Source organism: Piliocolobus tephrosceles, chromosome 6 (genome assembly GCF_002776525.5).
Source record: "Piliocolobus tephrosceles isolate RC106 chromosome 6, ASM277652v3, whole genome shotgun sequence".
Taxonomy (NCBI): Eukaryota; Metazoa; Chordata; class Mammalia; order Primates; family Cercopithecidae; genus Piliocolobus; species Piliocolobus tephrosceles.
The window spans coordinates 39,690,370-39,701,310 of NC_045439.1; the positions used below are offsets into that span (position 1 = coordinate 39,690,370).

General features: G+C 39.9%; 1 protein-coding gene across 1 annotated transcript in view; it reads right to left on the reverse strand.

Annotated features, from left to right (window-relative positions):
• The window catches only part of GPHN (gephyrin), a 728,696-nt gene that overhangs the window by 327,288 nt on the left and 390,467 nt on the right, over window positions 1–10,941 (reverse strand). The window lies entirely within an intron of this gene.

A 10,941-nucleotide genomic window follows, 5' to 3' on the forward strand; every position in this document is an offset into this window, starting at 1 on the left:
GTCAACCTTCCCCATGTACTGGCTAGAGGAAAAATTCTACATTTACATCTTCCAAATCTTTAATATAAATTAACTGTTTTTTTTTTTTTTTTTCAGATTTCTCCACTTTTTTAAAAAAATTATACTTTAAGCTCTGGGGTACATGTGCAGAATGTGCAGGTTTGTTAACCTAGGTATACACGTGGCATGGTGGTTTGCTGCACCCATCAACCCGTCTATATTAGGTATTTCTCCTAATGCCATCTCTCCCTTAACCCTCCACCCCGACAGGCCCTGGTGTGTGATGTTCCCCTCCGTGGGTCCATGTGTTCTCATTGTTCAAATCCCACTTATGAGTGAGAACATGCAGTGTTTTGTTTTCTGTTCCTGTGTGTGTTTGCTGAGAATCATGGTTTCCAGCTTCATCTATGTCCCTGTGAAAGACATAAACTCATCCTTTTTTATGACTGCATAGCATTCCATGGCATATATGTGCCAAATTTTTTTTGGGCATTAATGATGGGCATTTGGGTTGGTTCCAAGTCTTCACTATTGTGAATATTGCTGCAATAAACATACGTGTGTATGTGTCTTTAGAGTAGAATGATATATAATCTTTTGGGTACATACCCAGTAATGGTTCAAATGGTATTTCTGGTTCTAGATCCTTGAGAAATTGCTACACTATCTTCCACAATGGTTGAATTAATTTACACAATGGTGTAAATTAATTTACCATTGTGTAAATTAATTCAACAGTATAAAAGTATAAAAACAGTATAAAAGCATTCCTATTTTTCCACATCCTATCCAGCATCTATTGTTTCCTGACATTTTAATGATCGCCATTCTAACTGGCATGAGATGGTATCTCATTGTGGTTTTTGACTTGCATTTTTCTAATGACCAGTGACCATTAGCTTTTTTATATATGTTTGTTGGCTGCATAAATATCTTTGTTTTGAGAAGTGTCTGTTCATATCTTTTGCCCACTTTTTGATGGTGTTGTTTTTTTCTTATAAATTTGTTTAAGTTCTTTGTAGATTCTGGATATTAGCCCTTTGTCAGATAGACAGATTGCAAAATTTTTCTCCCATTCTGTAGGTTGTCCGTTGACTCTGATGATGGTTTCTTTTGCTGTGCAGAAGCTCTTTAATTAGATCTCGTTTGTCAATTTTGGCTTTTGTTGTGATTGTTTTTTGTGTTCTAGTTATGAAATTTTTGCCCATGCCTATGTCTTGAATAGTATTGCCTATGTTTTCTTCTAGGGTTTTTATGGTTTTAGGTCTTATATGTAAGTCTTTAATCCATCTTGAGTTAAATTTTGTATAAGGTGTAAGGAAGGGATCCAGTTTCAGTTTTCTGCATGTGGCTAGCCAGTATTCCCAACACCATTTATTAAATAGAAAATTCTTTCCCCATTGCTTGTTTTTATCAGGTTTATCAAAGATAAAATGGTTGTAAATGTGTGGCGTTATTTCTGAGGCCTCTGTTCTGTTTCTTGGTCTATGTATCTGTTTTGGTACAAGTACCATGCTGTTTTGGTTACTGTAGTCTTGTAGTCTTGGTACTAGTACCATGCTGTGTTGGTTACTGTAGTCTTGTAGCATAGTTTGAAGTCAGGTAGCGTGATGCCTCCAGCTTTGTTCTTTTTGCTTCAGATTGTCTCGGGTATACGAGCTCTTTTTGGTTCCATAGTAAAGTAGTTTTTTCTAATTCTGGGAAGAAAATCAGTGGTAACTTGATGGGGATAGCATTGAATCTATAAATTCCTTTGGGCATTATGGACATTTTCACAATATTGATTCTTCCTATCCATGAGCATGGAATGTTTTTTCCATTTGTTTGTGTCCTCTCTTATTTCCTTGAGCAGTGGTTTGTACTTCTCCTTAAAGAGGTCCTTCACATCCCTTGTTAGTTGTCTTCCTAGGTATTTTACTCTCTTTGTAGTAATTGTGAATGGGAGTTCACTCATGATTTGGCTCTCTGTTGCTGTATTATTGGTGTATAAGATTTCTTGTGATTTTTGTGCACTGATTTTATAGCCTGAGACTGCTGAAATTTCTTATCAGCTTAAGGAGATTTTGGGCTGAGACAATGGGGTTTTCTAAATATACAATCATGTCATCTGCAAACAGAGACAATTTGACATCCTCTCTTCTTATTTGATTGCCCTTTATTTCTTCCATTTGCCTGACTGCCCTGGCCAGAACGTTCAATACTATGTTGAATAGGAGTGGTCAGAGAGGGCATCCATGTCTAGTGCCAGTTTTCAAATACTTACAGCTTTTGCCCATTCAGTATGATATTGGCTGTGGGCTTGTCATAAATAGCTCTTATTATTTTGAGATACATTCCATCAATACCTAGTTTATTGAGAGTTTTAGCATGAAGTGCTGTTGAATTTTATCGAGGACTTTCCTGTATCTATGGAGATAATTATGTGGTTTTTGTCATTGGTTCAGTTTATGTGATGGATTACATGTACTGATTTGCATATGTGAACCAGCCTTGCATCCCAGGGATGAAGCCAACTTGACTGTGGTGGATAAGCTTTTTGATGTGCTGCTGGATTTGGTTTGCCAGTATTTTATTGAGGATTTACGCATCAATGTTCATTGGGGATATTGGCCTGAAATTTTCTTTTTTTGTTGTGTCTCTGTCAGGTTTTGGTATCAGGATGATGCTGGCCTCATAGAATAAGTTAAGGAGGATTCCCTCTTTTTCATTGTTTGGAATAGCTTCAGAAGGAATGGCACCAGCTTCTCTTTGTACTTCTGGTAGAATTCAGCTGTGAATCTGTCTGGTTCTGGGCTTTTTTTGGTGGGTACCCTATTAATTACTGCCTCAATTTCAGAACTTATTATTGGTCTATTCAGGGATTTATTTCTTCCTGGTTTAGTCTTGGGAGGGTGTATGTGTCCAGGAATTTATCAATTTCTTCTAGATTTTCTAGTTTATTTGCATAGAGGTGTTTATAGTATTCACTGATGGTAGTTTATATTTTGGTGTGATCAGTGTGATATCCTGTTCATCATTTTGTATTGTGTCTATTCAATTCTTTTCTCTTTTCTTCTTTGTTATTCTGTCTCGTGTTCTATCTCTTTTGATAATTTTTCAAAAAACCAGCTCCTGGATTCATTGATTTTTTGAAGGTTTTTCGTGTCTCTATCTCCTTCATTTCTACTCTGATTTTAGATATTTCTTGTCTTCTGCTACCTTTTGAATTTGTATGCTCTTGCTTCTCTAGTTCTTTTAATTGTGATATTAGGGTGTTGATTTTTAGATCTTTCCCGCCTTCCCCTGTGGGCATTTAGTGCTATAAATATTCCTCTAAACCATGCTTTGGCGGTGTCCCAGAGATTCTGGTATGTTGTGTCTTTGTTTTCAGTGGTTTCAAAGAACTTATTTATTTCTACCTTAATTTGTTATTTACCCAGTAGTCATTCAGGAGCAGGTTTTTCAGTTTCCATGAAATTGTGTGGTTTTGAGTGAGTTTCTTAATCTTGAGTTCTAATTTGATTGCACTGTGGTCTGAGAGACTGTTTTGATTTCAGTTCTTTTGCATTTGCTGAAGAATGTTTTACTTCCAACTATGTTGTCAATTTTAGAATAAATGCAACGTGGTGCTGAGAAGAATGTATATTCTGTTGATTTGGGTGGAGAGTTCTGTGGATGTCTATTAGGTCTGCTTGGTCCAGAGCTGAGTTTAAGTCCTAAATATCCTTGTTAATTTTATGTCTCAATGATCTGTTTAATATTGACAGTGGGGTGTTAAAGTCTCCCACTATTATTGTGTGGGAGTCTAAGTCTCTTTGTAGGTCTCTAAGAACTTGATTTATGAATCTGGGTGCTCTTGTATTGGGTGCATATATATTTAGGTTAGCTCTTCTTGTTGCATTGATCCCTTTACCATTATGTAATGCCCTTCTTTGTCTTTTCTGATCTTTGTTAGTTTATAGTCTGTTTTATCAGAGACTAGGATTGCAACCCATGCTTTTTTTTTTGCTTTCCATTTGCTTGCTAAATATTCCTCCATCCCTTTATTTTGAGCCTATATGTGTCTTTGCATGTGAGATTGGTCTCCTGAATACAGCACACCCATGGGTCTTGACTTTTTATCCATTTTGCCAGTCTGTCTTTCAATTGGGGGCATTTAGCCCATTTACATTTAAGGTTAACATTGTTATGTGTAAATTTAATCCTGTCATTATGATGCTAGCTGGTTATTCTGTCCCTTAGTTGACGCAGTTTCTTCATAGTTTCGATGGTCTTTACAATTTGGTATGTTTTCGCAGTGGCTGGTACCAGTTGTTCCTTCCCATATTTAGTGCTTCCTTCAGGATCTCTTGTAAGGCATGCCTGGTGGTGACAAATTGTCTCAGCATTTGCTTGTCTGTAAAGGATTTTATTTCTCCTTTGCTTATGAAGCTTAGTTTGGCCAGATATGAAATTCTCAGTTGAAAATTCTTTTCCTTAAGAATGCTGAATATTGGCCCCCACTCTCTTTTGGCTTGTAGGGTTTCTGCCAAGAGATCCACTGTTAGTTTGATGGGCTTTCCTTTGTGGGTAACCCAACCTTTCTCTGTGGCTGCCCTTACCATATTTTCCTTCATTTCAACCTTGGTGAATCTGATGATTATGTGTCTTGGGGTTGCTCTCCTCAGAGAGTATCTTTGTGGTGTTCTTTGTATTTCCTGAATTTGAACGATGGCCTGTCTTGCTAGGTTGGGGAAGTTCTCTTTGATAATATCCTGAAGAGTGTTTTCCATCTTGGTTCCATTCTCCCTGTCACTTTCAAGTACACCAATCAAAAGTAGGTTTGGTCTTTTCACACAGTCCCAAACTTCTTGGAGGCTTTGTTCATTCCTTTTCATTTTTTTTCTCTCATCTTGTCTTCATGCTTTATTTCATTAAGCTGATCTTCAATCTTTGAAATTCTTTCTTCAGCTTGATCGATTTGGCTGTTGATACTTGTGTATGCTTCATGAAGTTTTCGTGTTGTGTTTCTCAGCTACATCAGGTCATTTATGTTCTCCTCTAAACTGGTTATTGTAGTTACCAATTCCTCTAACCTTTTTTCAAGGTTCTTAGCTTCCTTTCATTGGGTTAGAACATGCTTCTTTAGCTCAGAGGAGTTTTTTATTACCCACCTTCTGAAGTCTACTTCTGTCAATTTGTGAAACTCATTCTCCCTCCAGTTTTGTTCCCTTGCTGGCAAGAAGTTGTGATCCTTTGGAAGAGAAGGCGTGTTCTGGTTTTTGGAATTTTCAGCCTTCTTGTGCTGGTTTTTTGTCATCTTCGTGGATTTACCTATCTTTGGTCTTTGATGTTGGTGACCTTCAGATGGGGTTTTTGTGTGTATGTCCTTTTTGTTCATGATGTTGATGCTATTCCTTTCTGTTCGTTAAGTTTTCCTTCTTACAGGCCCCTCTGCTGCAGGTCTGCTGGAGTTTTCTGGAGGTCCACTCTAGGCCCTGTTTGCGTGGGTATCACCAGCAAAGGCTGCAGAATAGCAAAAATTGCTGCCCATTTCTTCCTCTGGAAGCTTCATCCCAGAGTGGCACCCGCCAGATGCCAGCCAGAGCTCTCCTGTATGACATGTCTGTCAACCCCTGCTGGGAGGTGTCTCCTACTGGGGAGGCAATCTGTCCCTTAGCAGAGCTTGAGCCTGTGCTGGGAGATCTGCTGCTCTCTTAGGAGCTGGCAGGAAGGAACTAAGTTTAAGTCTGTTGAAGCTGCACCCACATCCGCCCCTTCCCGCAGGTGCCCTGTCCCAGGGAGATGGGAGTTTTATCTATAAGCTCCTGCCTGGGGCTCTTTGTCTTTCAGAGATGTCCTGCCCAGAAAGGAGGAATCTAGAGAAGCAGTCTGGCTACAGCAGCTTTGCTATGCTGTGGTGGGCTCTGTCCAGTCCGAATTTCCAGTGGCTTTGTTTACATTGTGAGGAGGAAACTGCCCACTCAAGCCTCAGTAATGGTAGACGCCCCTCCCTGCACCAAGCTGGAGTGTCCCAGTTCAACTTCAGACTGCTGTACTGGCAGTGAGAATTTCAAACCAGTGGATCTTAGCTTGCTGGGTTCTGTGGGGGTGAGATCTGCTGTGTTAGACCACTTGGCTTCCTGGCTTCAGCCCCCTTTCCAGAGGAGTTAACAATTTGTCTCACTGGCATTCCAGGCGCCACTGGGGTATGAAAAAACACTCTTGCAGCTAGCTTGGTGTCTGCCCAAACGGCCACCCAGTTTTGTGCTTGAAACCCAGGGTCCTGGTGGTGTAGGCACCCGAGGGAATCTCCTGGTCTGTGATTTGTGAAGACTGGGAAAAGCATAGTATCTGGGCCGGAATGCACAGTTCCTCATGGCTTCCCTTGGCGAGGGGAGGGAGTTCCCTGATCCCTAGTACTTCCTGTGTGAGGCAACGCCCCACCCTGCTTCAGCTCGTCCTCCATGGGCTGCACCCACTGTCTAACTAGCCCTAACGGTATGAGCCGGATACCTAGTTGGAAATGCAGAAATCACCTGCCTTCTGCATTGATCTTGCTGGGCGTTGCAGGTCAGAGCTGTTCCTATCCGGCCATCTTGCCCAACTATCTTTTTTAAATAAAAATGTAACAAAGTGAAGGGGTTTGCCTATATACTAGGAGTTTTAGGATAGGGCACTCTTTTTTTTTTTTGAGGCAAAGTTTTGCTCTTTTTGCCTGGAGTGCAGTGGCACGATCTTGGCTTACTGCAAACTCTGCCTCCTGGGTTCAAGTGATTCTCCTACCTCAGCCTCCCAAGTAGCTGAGATTACAGGCACGCACCACCATGCCAGGCTAATTTTGTACTTTTAGTAGAGATGGGATTTCATCATGTTGGCCAAGCTGGTCTCAAACTCCTGACTTCGGGTGATCCACCCACCTCATCTTCCCAAAGTACTGGGATTACAGGCATGAGCCACCATGCCTGGAGGATAGGGCATTCTTTTTTTTTTTTTTTTTTTTTTTGAGACAGAGTCTCGCTCTGTTACCCAGGCTGGAGTGCAGTGGCCAGATCTCAGCTCACTGCAAGCTCCGCCTCCCAGGTTCCCGCCATTCTCCTGCCTCAGCCTCCCGAGTAGCTGGGACTACAGGCGCCGCCACCCCGCCCGGCTAGTTTTTTGTATTATTTTTAGTAGAGATGGAGTTTCACCATGTTAGCCAGGATGGTCTCGATCTCCTGACCTCGTGATCTGCCCGTCTTGGCCTCCCAAAGTGCTGGGATTACAGGCTTGAGCCACCGTGCCCAGCCGATAAGGCATTCTTAAGATAAATATAATTAAATCTGGAATACACTACTGAAAGGAAAATTTCATTTTCCTACTGACAGGAAAATTTCCTAAAGTTTCCTAAATTTTCCTAAAGACAGGAAAATTTCATTTTTGAAGGATCAAAATAGGTATATATTTTATTGTATAATGGTAAAGATACATTTTAGGCTAAAAGTTGGGGGTGAAATATACGACTTAATCCATTTTCAGTTCTCTGTTTCCAAAAATTAAGCAAGTTACAATATTTGAAAGCAATACAAAAATAAAGTTTGGAAAATGAAGTATTACAGTAAATAAGTAGAAAGGCAAACAAAAAGTAAATTATGAAGGTATACAGGGCAAGGTTTATATTTCAATATTTCTTTGAAAGTAGAATGATACTCTTCAATAAGATTGTAGCTCTGGGCAAAAGCAGTTAAAATGCATCAGGCATGTATTAGATGCTAACTGATGTTATAAAAAAAGTTTAGAATGCATATAAATTAGTTAATCCCTTCCCATTATATAGAATACAGGATTACCAGAATTGATGCAATATACTGGTACAGTGAATTTAGCATAATGCGATATTTAACAATGGGAGACATTTTAAAGAAAAACTAACAAAAATATAAGGATTTTTCTAGCATTATCCAATCTTTTTTTACACATTTAAAATTTTTTTTAATTTTACTTTAAGCTCTGGTATACATGTGCAGAATGTGCAGATTTGTTACATAGGTATACATGTGCAATGGTGGTTTGCTGCACCTGTCAACCCGTCATCTAGGTTTGAAGCTCTGCATGCATTAGGAATTTGTCCTAATACTCTCCCTTCCCTTCCCCCTCACCACACGACAGGCCTCAGTGTATGTTGTTTTCCTCCCTGTGTCCATGGGTTCTTTTTTTTTTTTTTTTTTTTTCTTTGGTTTCCTTTTTTTTTTTTTTTTTTTTTATTATACTTTAAGTTCTAGGGTACATGTGCATAACGTGCAGGTTACATATGTATACATGTGCCATGTTGGTGTGCTGCACCCATCAACTAGTCAGCACCCATCAATTCATCATTTATATCAGGTATAACTCCCCAATGCAATCCCTCCCCCCTCCCCCCTCCCCATGATAGGCCCCAGTGTGTGATGTTCCCCTTCCCGAGTCCAAGTGAGCTCATTGTTCATTTCCCACCTATGAGTGAGAACATGCGGTGTTTGGTTTTCTCTTCTTGTGATAGTTTGTTAAGAATGATGGTTTCCAGCTGCATCCATGTCCCTACAAAGGACGCAAACTCATCCTTTTTTATGGCTGCATAGTATTCCATGGTGTATATGTGCCACATTTTCTTAATCCAGTCTGTCACTGAGGGACATTTGGGTTGATTCCAAGTCTTTCCTATTGTGAATAGTGCTGCAATAAACATACGTGTGCATGTGTCTTTGTAGTAGAATAATTTATAATCCTTTGGGTATATACCCAGTAGTGGGATGGCTGGGTCATATGGTACATCTAGTTCTAGATCCTTGAGGAATCGCCATACTGTTTTCCATAATGGTTGAACTAGTTTACAATCCCACCAACAGTGTAAAAGTGTTCCTATTTCTCCACATCCTCTCCAACACCTATTGTTTCCTGATTTTTTAATGATTGCCATTCTAACTGGTGTGAGATGGTATCTCATTGTGGTTTTGATTTGCATTTCTCTGATGGCCAGTGATGATGAGCATTTTTTCATGTGTCTGTTGGCTGTATGAATGTCTTCTTTTGAGAAATGTCTGTTCATATCCTTTGCCCACTTTTTGATGGGGTTGTTTGTTTTTTTCTTGTATATTTGTTTGAGTTCTTTGTAGATTCTGGAAATGAGCCCTTTGTCAGATGAGTAGATTGCAAAAATTTTCTCCCATTCTGTAGGTTGCCTGTTCACTCTGATGGTAGTTTCTTTTGCTGTGCAGAAGCTCTTTAGTTTAATGAGATCCCATTTGTCAATTTTGGCTTTTGCTGCCGTTGCTTTTGGTGTTTTAGACATGAAGTCCTTGCCCATGCCTATGTCCTGAATGGTACTACCTAGATTTTCTTCTAGGGTTTTGATGGTATTAGGTCTAACATTTAAGTCTCTAATCCATCTTGAATTAATCTTCGTATAAGGAGTAAGGAAAGGATCCAGTTTCAGCTTTCTACTTATGGCTAGCCAATTTTCCCAGCACCATTTATTAAATAGGGAATCCTTTCCCCATTTCTTGTTTTTCTCAGGTTTGTCAAATATCAGATGGTTGTAGATGTGTGGCATTATTTCTGAAGGCTCCGTTCTGTTCCATTGGTCTATATCTCTGTTTGGTACCAGTACCATGCTGTTTTGGTTACTGTAGCCTTGTAGTATAGTTTGAAGTCAGGTAGCGTGACGCCTCCGGCTTTGTCCTTTTGACTTAGGATTGTCTTGGCAATACGGGCTCTTTTTTGGTTCCATATGAACTTTAAAGCAGTTTTTTCCAATTCGGTGAAGAAACTCATTGGTAGCTTGATGGGGATGGCATTGAATCTATAAATTACCTTGGGCAGTATGGCCATTTTCACAATATTGATTCTGCCTATCCATGAGCATGGTATGTTCTTCCATTTGTTTGTGTCCTCTTTGATTTCACTGAGCAGTGGTTTGTAGTTCTCCTTGAAGAGGTCCTTTACATCCCTTGTAAGTTGGATTCCTAGGTATTTGATTCTCTTTGAAGCAATTGTGAATGGAAGTTCATTCCTGATTTGGCTCTCTGCTTGTCTGTTACTGGTGTATAAGAATGCTTGTGATTTTTGCACATTAATTTTGTATCCTGAGACTTTGCTGAAGTTGCTTATCAGCTTAAGAAGATTTTGGGCTGAGACGATGGGGTTTTCTAAATACACAATCATGTCATCTGCAAACAGGGACAATTTGACTTCCTCTTTTCCTAACTGAATACCCTTGATTTCTTTCTCTTGCCTGATTGCCCTAGCCAGAACTTCCAACACTATGTTGAATAGGAGTGGTGAGAGAGGGCATCCCTGTCTTGTGCCAGTTTTCAAAGGGAACTTTTCCAGTTTTTGCCCATTCAGTATGATATTAGCTGTGGGTTTGTCATAAATAGCTCTTATTATTTTGAGGTACGTTCCATCAATACCGAATTTGTTGAGCGTTTTTAGCATGAAGGGCTGTTGAATTTTGTCAAAAGCCTTTTCTGCATCTATTGAGATAATCATGTGGTTCTTGTCTTTGGTTCTGTTGATATGCTGGATTACGTTGATTGACTTGCGAATGTTGAACCAGCCTTGCATCCCAGGGATGAAGCCCACTTGATCATGGTGGATAAGCTTTTTGATGTGCTGCTGAATCCGGTTTGCCAGTATTTTATTGAGGATTTTTGCATCGATGTTCATCAGGGAGATTGGTCTAAAATTCTCTTTTTTTGTTGTGTCTCTGCCAGGCTTTGGTATCAGGATGATGCTGGCCTCATAAAATGAGTTAGGGAGGATTCCCTCTTTTTCTATTGATTGGAATAGTTTCAGAAGGAATGGTACTAGCTCCTCCTTGTACCTCTGGTAGAATTCAGCTGTGAATCCACCTGGTCCTGGGCTTTTTTTGGTGGGCAGGCTATTAATTGTTGCCTCAATTTCAGAGGCTGCTATTGGTCTATTCAGGGATTCAACTTCTTCCTGGTTTAGTCTTGGAAGAGTGTA